Raw genomic sequence first — 22483 nt, 5'->3', positions numbered from 1 at the left:
TGATTGCTAAGGCTGTCTCCCTCATCTCCTCATCCCTGTCTCATAATATCCTTGACCTTTCTGAGCAGCTAACTATGTAGCTGACAGCTCATCAATAGAGGGAGTCTCTCTCTCTCTCTTTCTCTCTTTCTTTCTTTCTCTCTTTCTCTCTCTCTCTCACTCACTCACTCACTCACTCACTCACTCACTCACTCACTCACTCACTCACTCTCTCACTCTCTCTGTCTCTCTCTATCTCTCTCTCTCTCAAGGTTCTCTCTCTCTCTCAAGGTTCTCTCTCTCTTTCTCAAGGTTCTCTCTCTCTCTCTCACTCACTCACTCACTCACTCACTCACTCACTCACTCACTCACTCACTCACTCACTCACTCACTCACTCACTCACTCACTCTCTCTGTCTGGCTCTCTCTCTTTCTTGCTCTCTCAAGGCTCTCTCTCTCACTCTCTCTCTCACTCTCTCTCTCACTAGCTCTCTCTCTCTCGCTCTCTCAAGACTCTCTCTCTCACTCTCTCTCTCTCTCTCACACACTCTCTCTCTCAAGACTCTCTCTCTCTCTTTCTCTCTCAAGGCTCTCTCTCTCTCTTTCTCTCTCAAGGCTCTCTCTCTCTCTCTCTCTCTCAAGGCTCACTCTCTCACTAGCTCTCTCGCTCTCTCAAGACTCTCTCTCTCAAGGCTCTCTCTCTCACTCTCTCTCTCTTTCTCAAGGCTCTCTCTCTCTCTCTCTCACTCTCTCTCTCTTTCTCTCTCAAGGCTCTCTCTCTCTCTTTCTCTCTCAAGGCTCACTCTCTCTCTCACTCTCTCTCTCAAGACTCTCTCTCTCTCTTTCTCTCTCAAGGCTCTCTCTCTCTCTTTCTCTCTCAAGGCTCACTCTCTCTCTCTCACTCTCTCACTCTCGAATTGTCATCCTGATGTGGAAAATAATCACATTACCAGCAAGTCAAGTCCTATTCACCTCGAACAAATAAACTTTCGCTCCCTTGAAATAATCTGTATTTTTTTAATCAACATACACACACGCACCAACAACACACCTAACAAAGAATTCATGCTACACACACCACACACACACACACACACACACACACACACACACACACACACACACACACACACACACACACACACACACACACACACACACACACACACACACACACACACACACACACCACAACAGCCTCTACCAGAATCTTATTACGATTTCTAAATACTCCCTTCCCCAAAACACATGGAAATATTGGACCATAAATTGTGCCTTCCTGCATTATCTTGATGCTAAACTGTTTATTCTATTCTACTACCATTTATGTTGGTATTCTTATATTTTATTATGTCTTATTGTTGTTGTGTTGTCCAGAGAAGCTGACACCACAACTGCCAGCTAGCATTATTGTTCATATTTTCCATCTGAGTAGAGTGTCTCAGAACCAGGCTAAGAAGATGCTGTTTGAAATAACATACAGTAAAATCCCTGTCTGGAACAGTCAGAGTGGTACATTCCAAATGGAACCATGTTCCCTGTCTGGAACAGTCAGAGTGGTACATTCCAAATGGAACCATGTTCCCTGTCTGGAACAGTCAGAGTGGTACATTCCAAATGGAACCATGTTCCCTGTCTAGAACAGTCAGAGTGGTACATTCCAAATGGAACCATGTTCCCTGTCTGGAACAGTCAGAGTGGTACATTCCAAATGGAACCATGTTCCCTGTCTAGAACAGTCAGAGTGGTACATTCCAAATGGAACCATGTTCCCTGTCTAGAACAGTCAGAGTGGTACATTCCAAATGGAACCATGTTCCCTGTCTAGAACAGTCAGAGTGGTACATCCCAAATGGGACCATGTTCCCTGTCTAGAACAGTCAGAGTGGTACATTCCAAATGGGACCATGTTCCCTGGTCAAAAGTAGTGCACTACATAGGGAGTGTGGTGCCATTAAGGACACAGAAAATGTCTCTACAACCCAGAGACCCAGAGGAGAGGAATATCATCCTGAATGTTATTCCAGTCAGTTCTCACAGGAAGCAGAATAAATTAGACAGTGAGACTTCTCTCCCCTAAACAAAGCTGTTACCCAGGAAGCAGAATAAATTAGACAGTGAGACTTCTCTCCCCTAAACAAAGCTGTTACCCAGGAAGCAGAATAAATTAGACAGTGAGACTTCTCTGCCCTAAACAATGTTTATGTCCAAATTTAACCAGGCGTGTTCTGCAGACACACACAACAAATCTGGTGTTAAAACGCCTTTTAAGACGCTCTGTGTGTGTGTGTGTGTGTGTGTGTGTGTGTGTGTGTGTGTGTGTGTGTGTGTGTGTGTGTGTGTGTGTGTGTGTGTGTGTGTGTGTGTGTGTGTGTGTGTGTGTGTGTGTGTGTGTGTAGTGTAGTGTAGTGTAGTGTTGGAAAAAGTACCCACTTGTCATACTTGAGTATTTAGATTGTATTTTATTTAACCTTTATTTAACTAGGCAAGTCAGTTAAGAACAAATTCTTATTTACAATGACGGCCTACCAAAAGGCAAAATACCTTCTATTAAGATACCAGATTAGAAAATGACTCATATAAAAGTGAAAGTCACCCAGTAAAATACTACTTGAGTAAAAGTCTAAAAGTATTTGGTTTTAAATATAGTGAACTATCAAAAGTAAATGTAGTTGCTAAAATAGAATTACAGTGCATTCGGAAAGTATTCAGACCACATCCATTTTCCCACATTTTGTTACATCACAGCCTTATTCTAAAATGTATTAAATAAATGTTTTCCCCTCATCAATCTACAAACAATACCTTATAATTTCAAAGCAAAACAGATGTTTAAAAATGTTTGCAAATTTACTAAACATAAAAAACTGAAAGATCACATTTACATCAGTATTCAGACCCTTTGCTATGAGACAAACAATTGAGCTCAGGTGCATCCTGTTTCCAGTGTTCATCCTTGAGATGTTTCTACAACTTGATTGGAGTCCACCTGTGGTAAATTCAATTGATTGGACATGATTTGGAAAAGCACACACCTGTCTATATAAGGACCCACAGTTGTCAGAGCGAAAACCAAGCCATGAGGTCAAAGAAATTGTCAATAGTGCTCCGAGACAGGATTGCGTTGAGGCACAGATCTGGGGAAGGGTACCAAAACATTTCTGCAGCATTGAAGGTCCCCAAGAACACAGTGGCCTCCATCATTCTTAAATGGAAGAAGAAGTTTGGAACCACCAAGACTCTTCCTAGAGCTGGCCACCAGGCCCTAACTGAGCAATTGGGGGAGAAGGGCTTTGGTCAGGGTAGTGATCAAGATCAGACAAGAGCTGACAGAGCTCCAAAGTTCCTCTGTGGAGATGGGAGAAACTTCCAGAAGGACAACCATCTCTGCACCACTCCACCAACCAGGCCTTTATGGTAGATTGGCCAGTAGAAGCACATGACAGCCCGCTTGGAGTTTGCCAAAAGGCACTTAAAGGACCATCAGAAACAAGATTCTCTGGTCTGATGAAACCAAGATTGAACTATTTGCCCTGAATGCCAAGCATTACATCTGGAGGTGTTTTTCAGTGGAAAACGACCCTAAGCACACAGCCAAGACAATGCAGGAGTGGCTTCGGGAAAAGTCTCTGAATGTCTTTGAGTGGCCAAGCCAGAGCCTGGACTTAAACCCGATCTAACATCTCTGGAGAGAACTGAAAATAGCTGTACGCTCCCCATCCAATCTGACAGAACTTGAGAGGATCTGGGAGAAACTCCCCAAATACAGGTGTTTTCCAAATTCATAGCACTATACCCAAGAAGACTTGAGGCTGTAATCGTTACCAAAAGTGCTTCAGCAAAGTACTGAGTAAAGGGTCTGAATACTGATGTAAATGTAATTTCCGTTTTTATTTTTAATACATTTGTAAAAGGGTCTGAATAATTTCCGAATGCACTGTAAGTATCAAAACTAAAAGTATGAATAATTAAAAATTCCTTATATTAAGCAAACCAGACATCGCCATTTTCTTGATTTTTATTTATTTATGGATAGCCAGGGGCACACTCCAACACTCAGACATCATTTACAAACAAAACATGTGTGTTTAATGATTCTGCCAGATCAGAGGCATTAGGGATGACCACGTGTTCTCTTGATAAGTGGGTGAATTGGACTATTTTCCTGTCCTGCTAAGCATACACAATGTAACGAGTACTTTTGGGTGTCATGGAAAATGTATGGAGTAAAAAGTACATTATTTTCTTTAGGAATGTAGTGAAGTAAAAGTAAAAGTTGTGAACAATATCAATTGTAAAATTAAATACAGATACTTATGTAGTACGTATGTGTGTGATGGTGAGAATATCTGGCGTAGGTAACCCTCAATGTCTTCAGTCTGCTGTCACCCTCAATGTCTTCAGTCTGCTGTCACCCTCAATGTCTTCAGTCTGCTTCCACCCTCTATGGATGTGAGAGGGAGGGGAGAGAGAGGGGAGGGGAGAGAGAGAGGGGAGGGAGAGGAGAAAGAGTGACTCTGGCGTTGGGTGATCTTGGTGGTAGTAGCAAATATTCAAACGAGAAATTTGAAGGCCGAAGTGGAGAAGGGTTCGATGTGTTAGGGAGCTCCCCAGGGAGAGTTCTGTAAGTGAAGTCGGCATGTCACGTCCTGGCCAGTATAAGGGTTAATTGTCATTGTAGTTTGGTCAGGACGTGGCAGAGGGTATTTGTTTTTTGTGGTTCGGGGTGGTGTTTTGGTAAAAGGGCGTTTGATTTAGTATTTCCGGGTTTTTGGTTTATGGTCTATGTTTATGTATTTCTATGTGGAGTCTAGTGAGTGTGTTTCTATGGTTGATTAATTGGGGTTGGGACTCTCAATTGAAGGCAAGTGTTTTCTCTTTGCCTTTGATTGAGAGTCCCATATATTAGGGTGTGTTTGTGTTTGTCATTTGTGGGAGATTGTTTCTTGTCTAGCGTATGTGAGCCTGAGAAGACTGTCTATATCGTGAGTTTGTTTTGTTATTTTGTATGTTCATTTTGAGTCTAATAAATGTTCAAAATGAACAAACACAATTCTGCTGCATATTGGTCCTCCTTTTCCGACGATGATTTCGCCATATCGTCTGACGACGACGAAATCCGTGACAGAATCTCCCACCAAACAAGGACCAAGCAGCAGAGGAAGGAGCAGAGGGATTTTGAATTGGACAAACGGGAGAGATGGACATGGGAGCAAGTTATGGCCGGAGAGGGCCCATGGAGAATGGCTGGTAAGGACCGGGAACGTTTCCGAGGAACACGACTGGCGTTGAAGCACAAGAGGCACCCCCAATATTTTTTTTGGGGGGGGCACAAGGGTAGTTTGGCTAGGCCAAGGAAGAGCCAGAAGCCAGCTACCCGTGGTTATATGGAGGAGCGTATGAGGTGGAGGGCGCCATGTTTCGCTGAGAGCGCACTATCTCACCCATACGCATGCACAGTCCGGTGCGCGTTATTCCAGCCCCTCGCAGGTGCCGTGCTAGTGTGGGCATCCAGCGCATCTGGTCGCCGGTACGCCTCCGAGGACCAGGCTACCCAACTCCCACTCTACGCACGGCTACCATCAGGCCCCTGCACAGCCCAGTCCGCCCTGTACAAGCACCCCGCTTGTACAGGGCTACTAGTTCCATCCAGCCAGGACGGGTTGTGCAGGAGGTAAGATCAAGACCGCCTGTGCGCCTCCATAGCCCGGTGTTTCCAGTTCCTGTCTCTCGTGCGGACCCGGAAGTGCGTCAGCCCAGTCCGACTCGTCCTGTTCCCGCTCCCCGCACTAGCCTGGAGGTACGTGTTCCCAGTCTGGTACGTCCAGTACCAGCACCACGCACCAGGCTTCAAGTGCGTCATCCCAGTCCGACGTCGCCAGGGCTGCCCATCAGTCAAGAGTCGCCAGAGCTGCCCGTCAGTCAAGAGTCGCCAGAGCCGCCTGTCAGTCAGGAGTCGCCAGAGCCGCCCGTCAGTCAGGAGTCGCCAGAGCCGCCCGTCAGTCAGGAGTCGCCAGAGCCGCCTGTCAGTCAGGAGTCGCCAGAGCCGCCCGTCAGTCAGGAGTCGCCAGAGCCGCCCGTCAGTCAGGAGTCGCCAGAGCCGCCCGTCAGTCAGGAGTTGCCAGAGCCGCCCGCCAGTCAGGAGCCGCCAGAGCCACCCACTAGTCAGGAGCTGCCAGAGTGGCCAGACTGCCCTGAACTGCCAGAGTGGCCGGACTGCCCTGAACTGCCAGAGTGGCCGGACTGCCCTGTTCTGCCAGAGTGGCCGGACTGCCCTGCTCTGCCGGAGTGGCCGGACTGCCCTGTTCTGCCGGAGTGGCCGGACTGCCCTGTTCTGCCGGAGTGGCCGGACTGCCCTGTTCTGCCGGAGTGGCCGGACTGCCCTGTTCTGCCAGAGTGGCCGGACTGCCCTGTTCTGCCAGAGTGGCCGGACTGCCCTGTTCTGCCAGAGTGGCCGGACTGCCCTGTTCTGCCAGAGTGGCCGGACTGCCCTGTATTGCCAGAGTGGCCGGACTGCCCGGTTCTGCCAGAGGTGCCCGCCTGCCCTGATCTGCCAGGGTGCCCGGCCTGTCAGGATCAGCCCGAGTGGTCCTCCTGCCCTCCGGTCCAGCCCGAGTGGTCCTCCTGCCCTCCGGTCCAGCCCGAGTGGTCCTCCTGCCCTCCGGCCCAGCCCGAGTGGTCCGCATGCCTTCCGGCCCAGCCCGAGTGGCCCGCATGCCTTCCGGCCCAGCCCGAGTGGCCCGCATGCCTTCCGGCCCAGCCCGAGTGGCCCGCATGCCTTCCGGCCCAGCCCGAGTGGCCCGCATGCCTTCCGGCCCAGCCCGAGTGGCCCGCATGCCTTCCGGCCCAGCCCGAGTGGCCCGCATGCCTTCCGGCCCAGCCCGAGTGGCCCGCATGCCTTCCGACCCAGCCCGAGTGGTCCGTCTGCCAGGGTCAGCCCGAGTGGCCCGTCTGCCCGGCGCAGCGATCGGCGCCAACAGAGTGGGCGACGCCGAAGGTGGAGCGAGGTCCACGTCCTGCACCTGAGCCACCTCCAGGATAGGTGGGTTGGGGAGGGAGGGTGTAGCACAGTGCCGTCGGTGACGGCAGCCACCCTCCCTTCCCTCCCTTATTGTTTAGGTGTTCCTTTTTGTTGGGGATTTTTTTTGTGTTTTCCTTTTTTTAGGTGCATCCCGGGGTCTGCACCTTGAGGGGGGGGTACTGTCACGTCCTGACCAGTAGAGGGTGTAGTTGGGTCAGGACGTGGCAGAAGGGAGTAAGTGTTTTATTGTTTCATTTAATTTTGGCCGTGTGACTTCCAATCAAGCACAGCTGTAGAGGGTTGTGGTTGATTGGGAGTCACACATAAGTTGCCTACGTTTCCGTTGTGTGGTGTGGGTAATTGTGCTTGTCACTGTTGTTGCACCTGACAGGACTGTGTTGGCTGTCAGTTTTGTTGTTTTGTTAATTGCATAGTGTTCGTAACATTAAAAATGACGAACCCTAACTCCGCCGCATTTTGGTCCACTTCTTCCGTAGACAGCCGTTACACAGGGTCTGTTTTTGGGTCTCTTCTCCAAGTAAGTAGTGCGTAGCACATCGATGACTAGTAGGTCGACAGACGGCCAGTCTGAAAGCCGGAAAAGAGTCTCCTCCGCCATGCGGCTCAACCGAATGTCAAATGGCTGACATTCAAAGGAGACAAGCCCCGTCTCGCCGGGGGTGCTCATCAAAGTCAAAGTGAAGAAATTCAATGAAGCGCGTGTAAACGGCGGCAGTAACTATGACTCTCGAATGGGGAGAGAGAGTGGAGAGAGAGCGACTCTGGCATTGAGTGAAAGAGCAATGACTCTGGGGTTAGGTGAAGGAGGGGTGACTCTGGGGTTAGGTGGAGGAGCAGTAACTCTGGGGTTAGGTGGAGGAGCAGTAACTCTGGGGTTAGGTGGAGGAGCAGCAACTCTGGGGTTAGGTGGAGGAGCAGTAACTCTGGGGTTAGGTAAAGGAGCAGTAACTCTGGGGTTAGGTGAAGGAGCAGTAACTCTGGGGTTAGGTGGAGGAGGGGTAACTCTGGGGTTAGGTGGAGGAGCAGTAACTCTGGGGTTAGGTGGAGGAGGGGTAACTCTGGGGTTAGGTGGAGGAGCAGTAACTCTGGGGTTAGGTGAAGGAGCAGTAACTCTGGGGTTAGGTGGAGGAGGGGTAACTCTGGGCTTAGGTGAAGGAGCAGTAACTCTGGGGTTAGGTGGAGGAGGGGTAACTCTGGGGTTAGGTGAAGGAGCAGTAACTCTGGGGTTAGGTGGAGGAGGGGTAACTCTGAGGTTAGGTGGAGGAGCAGTAACTCTGGGGTTAGGTGAAGGAGCAGTAACTCTGGGGTTAGGTGGAGGAGGGGTAACTCTGGGGTTAGGTGAAGGAGCAGTAACTCTGGGGTTAGGTGGAGGAGGGGTAACTCTGGGGTTAGGTGGAGGAGCTGTAACTCTGGGGTTAGGTGGAGGAGCAGTAACTCTGGGGTTAGGTGGAGGAGCAGTAACTCTGGGGTTAGGTGGTGGAGCAGTAACTCTGGGGTTAGGTGGAGGAGGGGTAACTCTGGGGTTAGGTGGAGGAGCAGTAACTCTGGGGTTAGGTGGAGGAGCAGTAACTCTGGGGTTAGGTGGAGGAGCAGTAACTCTGGGGTTAGGTGGAGGAGCTGTAACTCTGGGGTTAGGTGGTGGAGCAGTAACTCTGGGGTTAGGTGGAGGAGCAGCAACTCTGGGGTTAGGTGGAGGAGGAAACACCGTTCACCTGATGACCGAGGTGAGTCACGCCAGAGTGTGATGAGCCAGAGCCAGAGCGTGATGAGCCAAGTAAAGCCCCCCTGGCCAAACCCTCCCTTAACCTGGAAGAAGCTGGGCCAATTGTGCTCCACCCTATGGGACTCCCGATCAAGGCCGGTTGAGATACAGCCCGGGACCGAACCCGGGTTTGTGGTGACGCCTCTAGCACTGCGGACTGTGTAGCCTATGCAGTGCCTTAGACTGCCACGCCACTTAGGAGGCCTTACTATACTGTATTCTGTTATACTATATTCTATTATACTCTATTCTACGCTATTCTATTGTACTCTATTCTATTGTACTCTATTATATTATACTATATTGTATTATAATCTATTATATTATGCTATATTCTATTATACTATATTATACTATATTCTATTCTACTCTATTATATTAGACTATATTCTCTTCTATTATACTATATTTTATTATACTTTATTCTATTATACTATAACCTATTATACTCTATTCTATGCTATTCTATTATAATCTATTCCAATATACTATATTCTATTATACTCTATTATATTATACTATATTCTATTATACTCTATTATATTATATTAGATTTTATTATACTGTATTATATTATACTTTATTCTATTCTACACTATTCTGTTATACTATACTCTATTTTACTCTATTCTATTAAACTTTATTCAATTATACTATATTATATTATACTCTATTCTATTATACTCTATTATAATATACTATAATCTATTATACTCTATTATATTATACTATAATCTATTATACTCGATTATAATATACTATAATCTATTATACTCTGTTCTATTATACTATATTCTATTATACTCTATTTTATTATAATCTATTGCAATATACTCTATTCTATTATACACTATTATACTCTGATCAGTCCCTACACCCAAAGAAGGGCACTGCGTTCATCCACCTCTGGCCTGCTGGCCCCCCTACCTCTGCGGAAGCACAGTTCCCACTCAGCCCAGTCAAAACTGTTCGCTGCTCTGGCACCCCAATGGTGGAACAAGCTCCCTCACGACGCCAGGACAGCGGAGTCAATCACCACCTTCCGGAGACACCTGAAACCCCACCTCTTCAAGGAATACCTAGGATAGGATATAGTAATCCTTCTAACCCCCCCCCCCCCTTAAAAGATTTAGATGCACTATTGTAAAGTGGTTGTTCCACTGGATATCATAAGGTGAATGCACCAATTTCTAAGTCGCTCTGGATAAGAGCGTCTGCTAAATGACGTAAATGTTATGTAAATGTGCTGTAATATACTCTGTTCTATAATACTATATTATCTTATTCTCTATTATATTATAATGTATTATATTATACTATATTGCATTGTAATCTATAGTAAACTACTGTAGAGCCCTATCTCTTTACAGCTGATAGACTATGGGCCTATTACTACCCATGGTTATTTATAGAACAGGTGAGCCGTGTCTTTCTCATGCCACATTAAAGAGTTAAATCTGCTCCAGGTTCTGCCCCCCCTAATCTCTTTATAAACACACACACACACACACACACACACACACACACACACACACACACACACACACACACACACACACACACACACACACACACACACACACACACACACACACACACACACCGGGGTCCTGCCCCCCAATCCCTTTACACAGGAAGTACCGTATCGGCCTCTTCCTTATTGACGCTCCGTTCCTCCAATGGGATCCGCTCCGCAGCGCTGAAGGCACCGTCTCACGGCTCCGCTTGTCCAGGAGAAGACTGTCTACGGTTCGCAAGGTAAAACTCGACAAAGTCGAAGCCATGGATCACGATCACTCGAAAATGCCCGTTTAACTTTTGAAGATATTAAAGGTAAGGTTTATCCTATTCGAATGAATGTCTATTTATGGTGCGAAAGTTAGAAGTCTAGACACAGATGATGAATTTGGACGGCTGAGTGTAGTGATTTAAAACTTTTCGGACTGTGTAGCCTGTGTAGGAGACGAGACATCTCGATATTTCCACTGGGCTTCATCCATTTCCACAGAAGGAAATTAATTTCTCAACCTTGTCTGTTTGGATAAGTTTTGCCGATTGTAATGTATTGATTGTGAAATAATGAATTTTCCAAGCTCCAGGCGATCTGCTAATCCTGAAGTTTTAATCGTGATAAAATGTATTCAATAATTATCCAGCCACACTATTGCTCCCTGCAATGTTGTGTTTTTAAGGGTTTAAACCCAACTGAAATTGTAAAGAAAGATGAAAACTTTTATTTTTCAAATGCATCGTTGTTATTGTTTATAATAACTTTTAGCAAGTCGAAACGCTATTGTATCCCTTATAAATCATATTGTAAATCATTAAACATCAGATATACAGCGTGTTGCCCGAAATGATTAACACCATTGATATAGATTAACAAAAATGACTGTATAAAATAAATAATGAAAATATTGAGCTATATTGTATGCTCCAAAAACATTTGGAAATGTTATTATTTTATACTAATACAATTGCTCAGAGAAAGAGATTTAGTTATCTCAAAAGGGTAAGGTTAAAAATGACTGACACCTCTGTTTTCAATACCTCACTTTTCGAGGATAACTGGATAACCATTCCTCCATTTGATAACATCATCTGTGCTTATGGACTGCCTTCTTCAATTCAAACCACAGGTTTTCAATGGGTTTCAAGTCTTGGAGACAAAAGGTTTTTGGCTAAAAATATCCCGGTACTGGGTAAAGTTCATGATGCTGTTGACCTTAACAAGGACCTCAGGACCAGTGGCAGTAGAATAGCCCCAGAACATCATGAACGTCCACCAGCATATTTTACAGTAGGGGTGAGGGGCTCACGCGTTTTCATGTTGACGCCAAACCCACCACTGGTGTGTGAGTGGCCAATGAGCTCTATTTTCATGTCATCCAACTAATGTGAACGCCTAGAGTTTGATAAACTCACTTGGATTGGAACCGGTGCCATGGTCACATGACATGAGTCCAAATGAGAACGAGCAGAAAATAAGCCCACGCCTACTGTAAAATATGCTGGTGGATCTTTGATGTTACGGGGCTATTAGACTTCCACAATCAACTGAACGGATTCTGTATGGAGGAATGGTGAAAGGATTCTGTATGGAAGAATGGTGAACGGATTCTGTATCGAGGAATGGTGAACGGATTCTCCATACAGATTCTGTATGGAGGAATGGTGAACGGATTCTGTATGTAGGAATGGTGAACGGATTCTGTATGGAGGAATGTTGAACGGATTCTGTATCGAGGAATGGTGAACGGATTCTGTATGTAGGAATGGTGAACGGATTCTGTATGGCGGAATGGTGAACGGATTCTGTATGGAGGAATGGTGAACGGATTCTGTATGGCGGAATGGTGAACGGATTCTGTATGGAGGAATGGTGAACGGATTCTGTATGGAGGAATGGTGAACGGATTCTGTACGGAGGAATGGTGAACGGATTCTGTATGGAGGAATGGTGAACGGATTCTGTATGGAGGAATGGTGAACGGATTCTGTATGGAGGAATGGTGAAAGGATTCTGTATGGAGGAATGTTGAAAGAACCCACGCAAAGTTTTCCAACTCATTATTTCATTTTTTAAAAGGCTCAGCGCCATTATCCTCGCAAGGTGAGGTGTTGACAGGTATTGAACAAAAATATAAACGCAACGTGCAACAATTTTAACGATTTTATTGAGTTACAGTTCATATAAGGAAATCAGTCAATTTAAGTAAATGCATTTGGCCCTAATCTATGGATTTCACATGACTGGGCCTGGGAAGGAATAGGCCCACCCACTTGGGAGCCAGGTCCAGCCAATCAGAATTCGTTTTTCCCCACAAAAGGGTTTTATCGCAGACAGAAATACTCCTCAGTTTCATCAGCTGTCCGGGTGGCTGGTCTCAGACGATCCCACAGGTGAAGGAGCCGGATGTGGAGGTCCTGGGCTGGAGTGGTTACATGTGGTCTGTGTTTGGACGTACTGCCAAATTCTCTAAAATGACATTGGAGGAGGCTTATGGTAGAGAAATTAACATTAAATTATCTGGCAACAGCTCTGGTGGACATTCCTGCAGTCAGCATGCCAATTTCACGCTCCCTCAAAACTTCAGACGTCTGTGGCATTGTGTTGTGTGACAAAACTGCACATTTTAGAGCGGCATTTTACTCTCCCCAGCACAAGGTGCACCTCTGTAATGATCATGCTGTTTAATCAGCTTCTTGATATGCCACACCTGTCAGGTGGATGGATTATCTTGGCAAAGGAGAAACGCTCACTAACAGGGATGGCAACACATTTTTCACTAAATTGTAGACAAGCTTTCTGTGCGTATAGAACATTTCTGGGATCTTTTATTTCAGCTCTTGAAACATGGGACCAACACTTTACGTGTTGCTTTCATACTTTTGTTTATATAGTATTTAGTATTAATTAGGATCCCCATTAGCTGCTGCCAAAGCAGCTACTCTTCCTGGGGTCCAAACAGGGTTAGAAATTCATCAATAATTATTACATTATTACAATAATACATTATTACTCTCTTATACCACATCAGTATAAAATTCACAGTACCTTAACATTACAATGTGTGTGTGTGTGTGTGTGTGTGTGTGTGTCTGTGTAGAGTGTCTGTGTAGAGTGTCTGTGTAGAGTGTGTGTATGTTTGTGTCTCTGTGTGTGTAGAGTGTGTCTGTGTGTGTAGAGTGTGTGTGGACTGCTGCCCAGTTATATGGTCTGGTGTTAGTTTGATCACCTGGACTACTAGTGTAATATTGGGATGCAAACTCCAAATTCAATACATTTCAACTCTATATCTGTCATGGTACAGCTGTCTTTCTGTTAAGCCCATAACCATGTGTGTGAGGTGGATACTATTCTGGAACCAAACTACTATAGAGCCATCAGTAGTACAGACTACAACCAGGCTACTATAGAGCCATCAGTAGTACAGACTACAACCAGGCTACTATACAGCCATCAGTAGTACAGACTAGAACCAAACTACTATAGAGCCATCAGTAGTACAGACTACAACCAGGCTACTATAGAGCCATAAGTAGTACAGACTAGAACCAAACTACAATAGAGCCATCAGTAGTACAGGCTACAACCAGGCTACTATACAGCCATCAGTAGTGTAGACTAGAGCCATCAGTCGTACAGACTAGAGCCATCAGTAGTACAGACTAGAGCCATCAGTAGTACAGACTAGAGCCATCAGTAGTACAGACTAGAGCCAGGCTACTATAGAGCCATCAGTAGTACAGTAGAGCCAGGCTACTATAGAGCCATCAGGAGTACAGACTAGAGCCAGGCTACTATAGAGCCATCAGGAGTACAGACTATAGCCAGGATACCATACAGCCATCAGTAGTACAGACTAGAGCCAGGCTACTATAGAGCCGTCAGTAGTACAGACAAGAACCAGGCTACTATAGAGCCATCAGTAGTACAGACTAGAACCAGGCTACTATAGAGCCATCAGTAGTACAGTAGAGCCAGGCTACTATAGAGCCGTCAGTAGTACAGACTAGAGCCAGGCTACTATAGAGCCATCAGGAGTACAGACTAGAGCCATCAGTAGTACAGACTAGAGCCAGGCTACTATAGAGCCATCAGGAGCACAGACTAGAGCCATCAGGAGTACAGACTAGAGCCAGGCTACTATAGAGCCATCAGTAGTACAGACTAGAGCCAGGCTACTATAGAGCTATCAGTAGTACAGACTAGAGCCAGGCTACTATAGAGCCATCTAAAGTACAGACTAGAGCCATCAGTAGTACAGACTATAGCCGGGCTACAATAGAGCCATCAGTAGTACAGACTAGAGCCAGGCTACAATAGAGCCATCAGTAGTACAGACTAGAGCCAGGCTACTATAGAGCCATCAGAAGTACAGACTAGAACCAGGCTACTATAGAGCCATCAGTAGTACAGACTAGAGCCAGGTCACTATAGCGCCATCAGAAGTATAGACTAGAACCAGGGTACTATAGAGCCATCAGTAGTACAGACTAGAGCCAGGCTACTATAGAGCCATCAGTAGTACAGACTAGAGCCAGGCTACTATATAGCCATCAGGAGTACAGACTAGAGCCATCAGGAGTACAGACTAGAGCCATCAAGAGTACAGACTAGAGCCATCAGGAGCACAGACTAGAGCCATCAGTAGCACAGACTAGAGTCATCAGGAACACAGACTAGAGCCATCAGTAGTACAGACTAGAGCCAGGCTACTATAGAGCCATCAGTAGTACAGACTAGAGCCAGGCTACTATAGAGCCATCAGTAGTACAGTAGAGCCAGGCTACTATAGAGCTATCAGTAGTACAGACTAGAGCCAGGCTACTATAGAGCCATCAGAAGTACAGACTAGAACCAGGCTACTATAGAGCTATCAGTAGTACAGACTAGAGCCATCAGTAGTACAGACTAGAGCCAGGCTACTATAGAGCCATCAGGAGCACAGACTAGAGCCATCAGGAGTACAGACTAGAGCCATCAGGAGTACAGACCAGAGCCAGGCTACTATAGAACCATCAGTAGTACAGACTAGAGCCAGGCTACTATAGAGCTATCAGTAGTACAGACTAGAGCCAGGCTACTATAGAGCCATCTAAAGTACAGACTAGAGCCAGGCTACTATAGAGCCATCAGTAGTACAGACTAGAGCCAGGCTACTATAGAGCTATCAGTAGTACAGACTAGAGCCAGGCTACTATAGAGCCATCTAAAGTACAGACTAGAGCCATCAGTAGTACAGACTATAGCCGGGCTACTATAGAGTCATCAGTAGTACAGACTAGAGCCAGGCTACTATAGAGCCATCAGTAGTACAGACTACAACCAGGCTACTATACAGCCATCAGTAGTACAGACTGCAACCAGGCTACTATACAGCCATCAGTGTAGACTAGAGCCATCAGTCGTACAGACTAGAGCCATCAGTAGTACAGACTAGAGCCATCAGTAGTAAAGACTAGAGCCAGGCTACTATAGAGCCATCTAAAGTACAGACTAGAGCCATCAGTACTACAGACTAGAGCCGGGCTACTATAGAGCCATCAGTAGTACAGACTAGAGCCAGGCTACTATAGAGCCATCAGAAGTACAGACTATAGCCATCAGTACTACAGACTAGAGCCGGGCTACTATAGAGCCATCAGTAGTACAGACTAGAACCAGGCTACTATAGAGCTATCAGTAGTACAGACTAGAGCCAGGCCACTATAGAGCCATCAGAAGTGTAGGCTAGAGCCAGGCTACTATAGAGCCATCAGTAGTACAGACTAGAGCCAGGCTACTATAGAGCATTCAGTAGTACAGACTAGAGCCAGGCTACTATAGAGCTATCAGTAGTACAGACTAGAGCCAGGCTACTATAGAGCCATCTAAAGTACAGACTAGAGCCAGGCTACTATAGAGCCATCAGTAGTACAGACTAGAGCCAGGCTACTATAGAGCCATCTAAAGTACAGACTAGAGCCAGGCTACTATAGAGCCATCAGTAGTACAGACTAGAGCCAGGCTACTATAGAGCCATCAGTAGTACAGACTAGAGCCAGGCTACTATAGAGCCATCAGTAGTACAGACTAGAGCCAGGCTACTATAGAGCCATCAGTAGTACAGACTAGAGCCAGGCTTCTTACCTTTTTTCTGCTAAAAATCAGCAGCTCCACTGCGGACGTGGTGGAACACCGTCAATCAATCAATACGTCCGGAATTGCACCCTATTTCCTATGTAGTGCACTACTTTTGACCAGGGCCCCATGGACTATGTAGAAAATATGGTGCCATTAGGGACATGTGGGCCATACTTGTGAACATAAAAAAAAAAAGTTTGTTTTCAAGGTTAAGTTTAATCATCAGCCAAATAAAATTGTTCACATAGTTGTACGTGATGAAAAGCTACATGTTAGCTGTTCCCATTACATAACCTGGCACATTTATCGCTATGCTAACCTCACCAGGTGGTAGTGATTATTCCTTATAACAAATTCTGTATCAGCCAATGAAAATCATCAATGTAGTTGGAAGTGTTCCAACACTTGTTCATGGAAGCTTCCTTAGAACCTTTTCGTGGGCTAAATCAGGGTCCCACAGAGTGTTTCTGGGTAATCTTAAATCAATCTACTTTGAAACAAAAGTATCCGCCTCACACACATGGTTATGGGTTTAACAGAAAGACAGCTGTACCATGACAGATATAAAGTTGAAATGTATTACATTTGTAGTTTGCATCCCAATATTACACTTTATGTACATCACAGAAGACTGAAATACAGTGGCAAGAAAAAGTATCTGAACCCTTTGGAAATACCCGGATTTCTGCGTAAATCGGTCATAAAATTTGATCTGATCTTCATCTAGATCACAACGATAGACAAACACAGTCTGCTTAAACTAACAACACACAAACAATTATACGTTTTCAGGTCTTTATTGAACCCACCGTGTAAACATTCACAGTGCAGGGTGGGAAAAGTATGTGAACCCTTGGATTTAATAACTGGTTGACCCTTCTTTGGCAGAAATAACCTCAACCCAACGTTTTCTGTTGTTGAGGATCAGACCTGCACAACGGTCAGGAGGAATTTTGGACCATTCCTCTTTACTAAACTGTTTCAGTTCAGCAATATTCTTTGTATGTCTGGTGTGAACTGCTCTCTTGAGGTCATGCCACAGCATCTCAATCGGGTTCAGGTCAGGACTGGGCCACTCCAGAAGGTGTATATTCTTCTGTTGAAGCCATTCTGCTGTTGTGTTTTGGGTCGTTGTCCTGTTGCATCACCCAACTTCTGTTGAGCTTCAATTGGCGGACAGATAGCCTAACGTTCTCCTGCAAAATGTCTTGATAAACTTGGGAATTCATTTTTCCGTCGATGATAGCAAGCTGTCCAGGTCCTGAGACAGCAAAGCAGCCCCAAACCATGATGCTCCCTCCACCATACTTTACAGTTGGGATGAGGTTTTGATGTTGGTGTGCTGTGCCTTTTTTTCTCCACACATAGTGTTGTGTTTTCCTTCCAAACAACTCAACTGTAGTTTCATCTGTCCACGTAATATTTAACCAGTAGTGCTGTGGAACATCCAGATGCTCTTTTGTGAACTTCAGACTTGCAGTAATGGTTTTTTTGGACAGCAGTGGCTTCTTCCGTGGTGTCCTCCCATGAACACCATTCTTGTTTAGTGTTTACGTATCGTAGACTCGTCAACAGAGATGTTAGCATGTTCCAGAGATTTCTGTAAGTCTTTAGCTGACACTAGGATTCTTCTTAACCTCATTGAGTCATCTTTGCAGGACGGCCCCTCCTAGGGAGAGTAGCAACAGTGCTGAGCTTCCTCCATTTATAGACAATTTGTCTTACCGTGGACTGATGAACATCAAAGCTTTTAGAAATACTTTTCAACCCTTTCCAGCTTTATGAAAGTCAACAGTTCTTGATCTTAGGTCTTCTGAGATCTCTTTTGTTCGAGGAAGGGTTCACATCAGGCAATGTTTCTTGTGAATAGCAAACTCACATTTTGTGAGTGTTTTATAGGGCAAGGCAGCTCTTACCAACATCTCCAATCTTGTCTCATTGATTGGACTCCAGGTTAGCTGACTCCTGACTCCAATTAGCTTTCGGAGAAGTCATTAGCCTAGGAGGTTCACATACCTTTTCTAACCTACACTGTGAATGTTTAAACGATGTAGTCAATATAGACAAGAAAAATACAATAATGTGTGTGTTATTAGTTTAAGCACACTATGTTAGTCTATTGTTGTGACTAAGATGAAGATCAGATCAAATTTTATGACCAATTTATTCAGAAATCCAGGTAATTCCAAAGGGTTCACATACTTTTTCTTGCCCACTGTACAACAAAACCATTTGACATAGCAACACCGTATTTTTGACACGAAACAAATTATGTTTATGAATTATGAAATGATGGAAAATATGAATAACAGGTACTTAATGTATCTGCTTCACGTTCTGTTAGAGGAGACCTGCTTTCCCTCAGTGTTGTTTTTAGACTTCAGCTTACCTTCATGTTCTGTTTGCTCTGTGGGTGTAAAGAACAGATTGGGACATTCTAATTTTAGGTGCAGGATTGACTGCATGACACTGATTTGTGCTGCTTTGTCCTTGATGGTAATAGTTGTCCAAGTCCAAGTAGGCCAAGTCTAATAATGTGTGTTACTCTAAAAACACCAAAGCTGTGATACAGTGTGTCTGTTTGCCTGAGGTTGTAAAGAACAGCTGAGCTGGCTTTTATACTGTAGGTACAGGGATTGATTGCATAACATTGACTATTAGTCGCACAGTTTATGGTACGTCATTGCGTTTCATTGATTTGTGTAGTTTTGTCCTTGATGGTAATGATGTATGTTGATCTTTATCTTTAGGACTTACAATAATATATTTTAAATATCAAAGCTGTGGTAAAGTACAGTGTGTCTGTGTGCAGGACTAAACAAAGCAGAACCCAATACATACATATTGCAACCTCTGTCCTGCCCTGTATTTAAAGTCTGTCCGTCTGTCTGTCTATTCCCTGGTAAAGCAGTGAATGTGTACCAGCTTCTCAGCTCCACTCTCTCCTCCTGAGTCAGAACGCCTCTCCTGAGTCAGATCGCCTCTCCTGAGTCAGATCGCCTCTCCTGAGTCAGATCGCCTCTCCTGAGTCAGAACGCCTCTCCTGAGTCAGAACGCCTCTCCTGAGTCAGATCGCCTCTCCTGAGTCAGAACGCCTCTCCTGAGTCAGAACGCCTCTCCTGAGTCACAGAACGCCTCTCCTGAGTCAGAACGCCTCTCCTGAGTCAGATCGCCTCTCCTGAGTCACAGAACGCCTTTCATTGAGGATATATTAGTACTAATTAGCCAGTCTCTATCTGAACAGTGAGTATATATTAGTACTAGTTAGCCAGTCTCTATCTGAACAGTGAGTATATATTAGTACTAGTTAGCCAGTCTCTATCTGAACAGTGAGTATATATTAGTACTAATTAGCCAGTCTCTATCTGAACAGTGAGTATATATTAGTACTAGTTAGCCAGTCTCTATCTGAACAGTGAGTATATATTAGTACTAGTTAGCCAGTCTCTATCTGAACAGTGAGTATATATTAGTACTAGTTAGCCAGTCTATCTGAACAGTGAGTATATATTAGTACTAGTTAGCCAGTCTCTATCTGAACAGTGAGTATATATTAGTACTAGTTAGCCAGTCTCTATCTGAACAGTGAGTATATATTAGTGTAACTCTATTGACTGGTGGTCTATTGGCTGGTGGTCTATTGGCTGGTAGCTGGTAGTCTATTGGCTGGTAGCTGGTGGTCTATTGGCTGGTGGTCTATTGGCTGGTGGTCAATAGGTCAGCATTTCTTAGGTAAGATGCCCAAATAATGATTTGTATTTATTTATTTATTATTTATACGAGACAATCATATTCAATTCAGTTCAAATGGCTTTTCTGGCATGTTTAACATATATATTTACATTGCCAAAGTGAGTCCAATAGATAATAAACAAAAGTTAAATAAACAATAAAAATGAACAGTAAACTTTACACTCACAGAAGTTCAAAAACAATAAAGACATTTCAAATGTCATATTATGTCTATATACAGTGTTGTAATGATATGCAAAAAGTACAAAAGGGAAAATAAATATATATGGGTTATATTTACAATGGTGTTTGTGCTTCACTGGTTGCCCTTTTCTTGTGGCAACAGGTCACATCTTGCTGCTGTGATGTCCCACTGTGGTATTTCACCCAGTAGATATGGGAGTTTATCAGAATCGCATTTGTTTTCAAATTCTTTGTGGATCAGTGTAATCTGCGGGAAATATATGTCTCTAATATGGTCATACATTTGTAGCAGGTTAGGAAGTGCAGCTCAGTTACCACCTCATGTTATGGCCAGTGTGTCTTCTCTTGAGAGCCAGATCTGCCAACGGTGGCCTTTCTCAATAGCAAGGCTATGCTCACTGAGGTTGTACCTAGCCAAAGCTTTCCTTAAGTTTGGGTCAGTCACAGTGGTCAGGTATTCTGCCACTGTGTCTCTCTGTTTAGGGCCAAATAGCATTCTAGTTTGCTCAGTTTTTTTGTTAATTCTTTTCAATGTGTCAAGTAATTATCTTTTAGTTTTCTCATGATTTGTTTGGGTCTAATTGTGTTGCTGTCCTGGGGCTCTGTGGGGTCTGTTTGTGTTTGTGAACAGAGCCCCAGGACCAGCTTGCTTAGGGGACTCTTCTCCAGGTTCATCTCTCTGTAGGTGATGGCTTTGTTATGGAAGGTTTGGGAATCGCTTCCTTTTAGGTGGTTGTAGAATTTAACAGCTCTTTTTCTGGATTTTGATAATTAGCGGTTATCGGTCTAATTTTGCTCTGCATGCATTATTTGGTGTTTTACGTTGTACACAGAGGATGTTTTTGCAGAGTCTCAATTTGGTGTTTGTCCCATTTAGTGAATTCTTGGTTGGTGAGCGGACCCCAGACCTCACAACCATAAAGGCCAACGGGTTCTATAACTGATTCAAGTATTTTTAGCCAGATCCTAATTGGGATGTCGAACTCTTTGTTCCTTTTGATGGCGTAAAAGGCCCTTCTTGCCATGTCTCTCAGATTGTTTACAGCGTTGTGGAAATATCCTGTGGTGCTGATGTTTAGGCCGAGGTAGGTGTAGTATTTTGTGTGCTCTAGGGCAACTGTGTATAGATGGAATTTGTATTTGTGGTCCTGGCAACTGGACCTTTTTTGGAACACCATTATTTTTGTCTTACTGAGGTTCACTGTCAGGGCCCAGGTCTGTGCATAAGATCTAGGTGCTACTGTAGGCCCTCCTTGATTGGGGACAGAAGCACCAGATCAGCAAACAGTCAAACTTTTGACTTCAGATTCTAGTAGGGTGAGGACAGGTGCTGTAGACTGTTCTAATGCCCTAGCCAATTTGTTGATATATACAGTGCATTTGCAATTGCATTTGCATTTGCAGTGCAAATCCATTCAGCTGATGTTCTGAAAGAGCTGCAAAATCTGGACCCCTACAAATCAGCTGGGCTTGACAATCTGGACCCTTTCTTTCTAAAATGATCTGCCGAAATTATTGCAACCCCTATTACTAGCCTGTTCAACCTCTCTTTCGTGTCGGCTGAGATTCCCATAGATTGGAAAGCAGCTGCTGTCATCCCCCTCTTCAAAGGAGGTGACACTCTTGACCCAAATTGCTACAGACCTATATCTATCCTACCCTGCCTTTCTAAGGTCTTCGAAAGCCAAGTCAACAAACAGATTACCGACCATTTCGAATCCCACCGCACCCTCTCCGCTATGCAATCTGGTTTCAGAGCTGGTCATGGGTGCACCTCAGCCATCGTAACCGCCATCGATAAGAAACAATACTGTGCTGCCGTATTCATTGACCTGGCCAAAGCTTTTGACTCTGTTAATCACCACATCCTCATCGGCAGACTCAGTAGCCTTGGTTTCTCAAACGATTGCGTCGCCTGGTTCACCAACTACTTCTCTGACAGAGTTCAGTGTGTCAAATCGGAGGGCCTACTGTCTGGACCTCTGGCAGTCTCTATGGGGGTACCACAGGGTTCAATTCTTGGGCCAACTCTTTTCTCTGTATACATAAATGATGTCGCTCTTGCTGCTGGTGAATCTCTGATCCACCTCTACGCAGACGACACCATTCTGTACACTTCTGGCCCTTCTTTGGA

General features: G+C 44.8%; 1 protein-coding gene across 1 annotated transcript in view; it reads left to right on the top strand.

Moving 5' to 3' along the window:
- The first annotated feature begins 10442 nt into the window (after positions 1-10442).
- LOC106572564 (interleukin-11 receptor subunit alpha) overlaps positions 10443-22483 on the top strand; it is a 59426-nt gene continuing 47385 nt past the window's right edge. The window contains exon 1 of the mRNA XM_014146861.3: positions 10443-10616. The gene's annotated coding sequence lies outside the window, so the exon portion shown is untranslated. The remainder of the gene's footprint in view (positions 10617-22483) is intronic.

The sequence above is a fragment of the Salmo salar genome, chromosome 01 (genome assembly GCF_965601325.2).
Source record: "Salmo salar chromosome 01, fSalSal1, whole genome shotgun sequence".
Lineage (NCBI taxonomy): Eukaryota > Metazoa > Chordata > Actinopteri > Salmoniformes > Salmonidae > Salmo > Salmo salar.
This window is presented reverse-complemented; position numbering and strand designations above follow the sequence as displayed.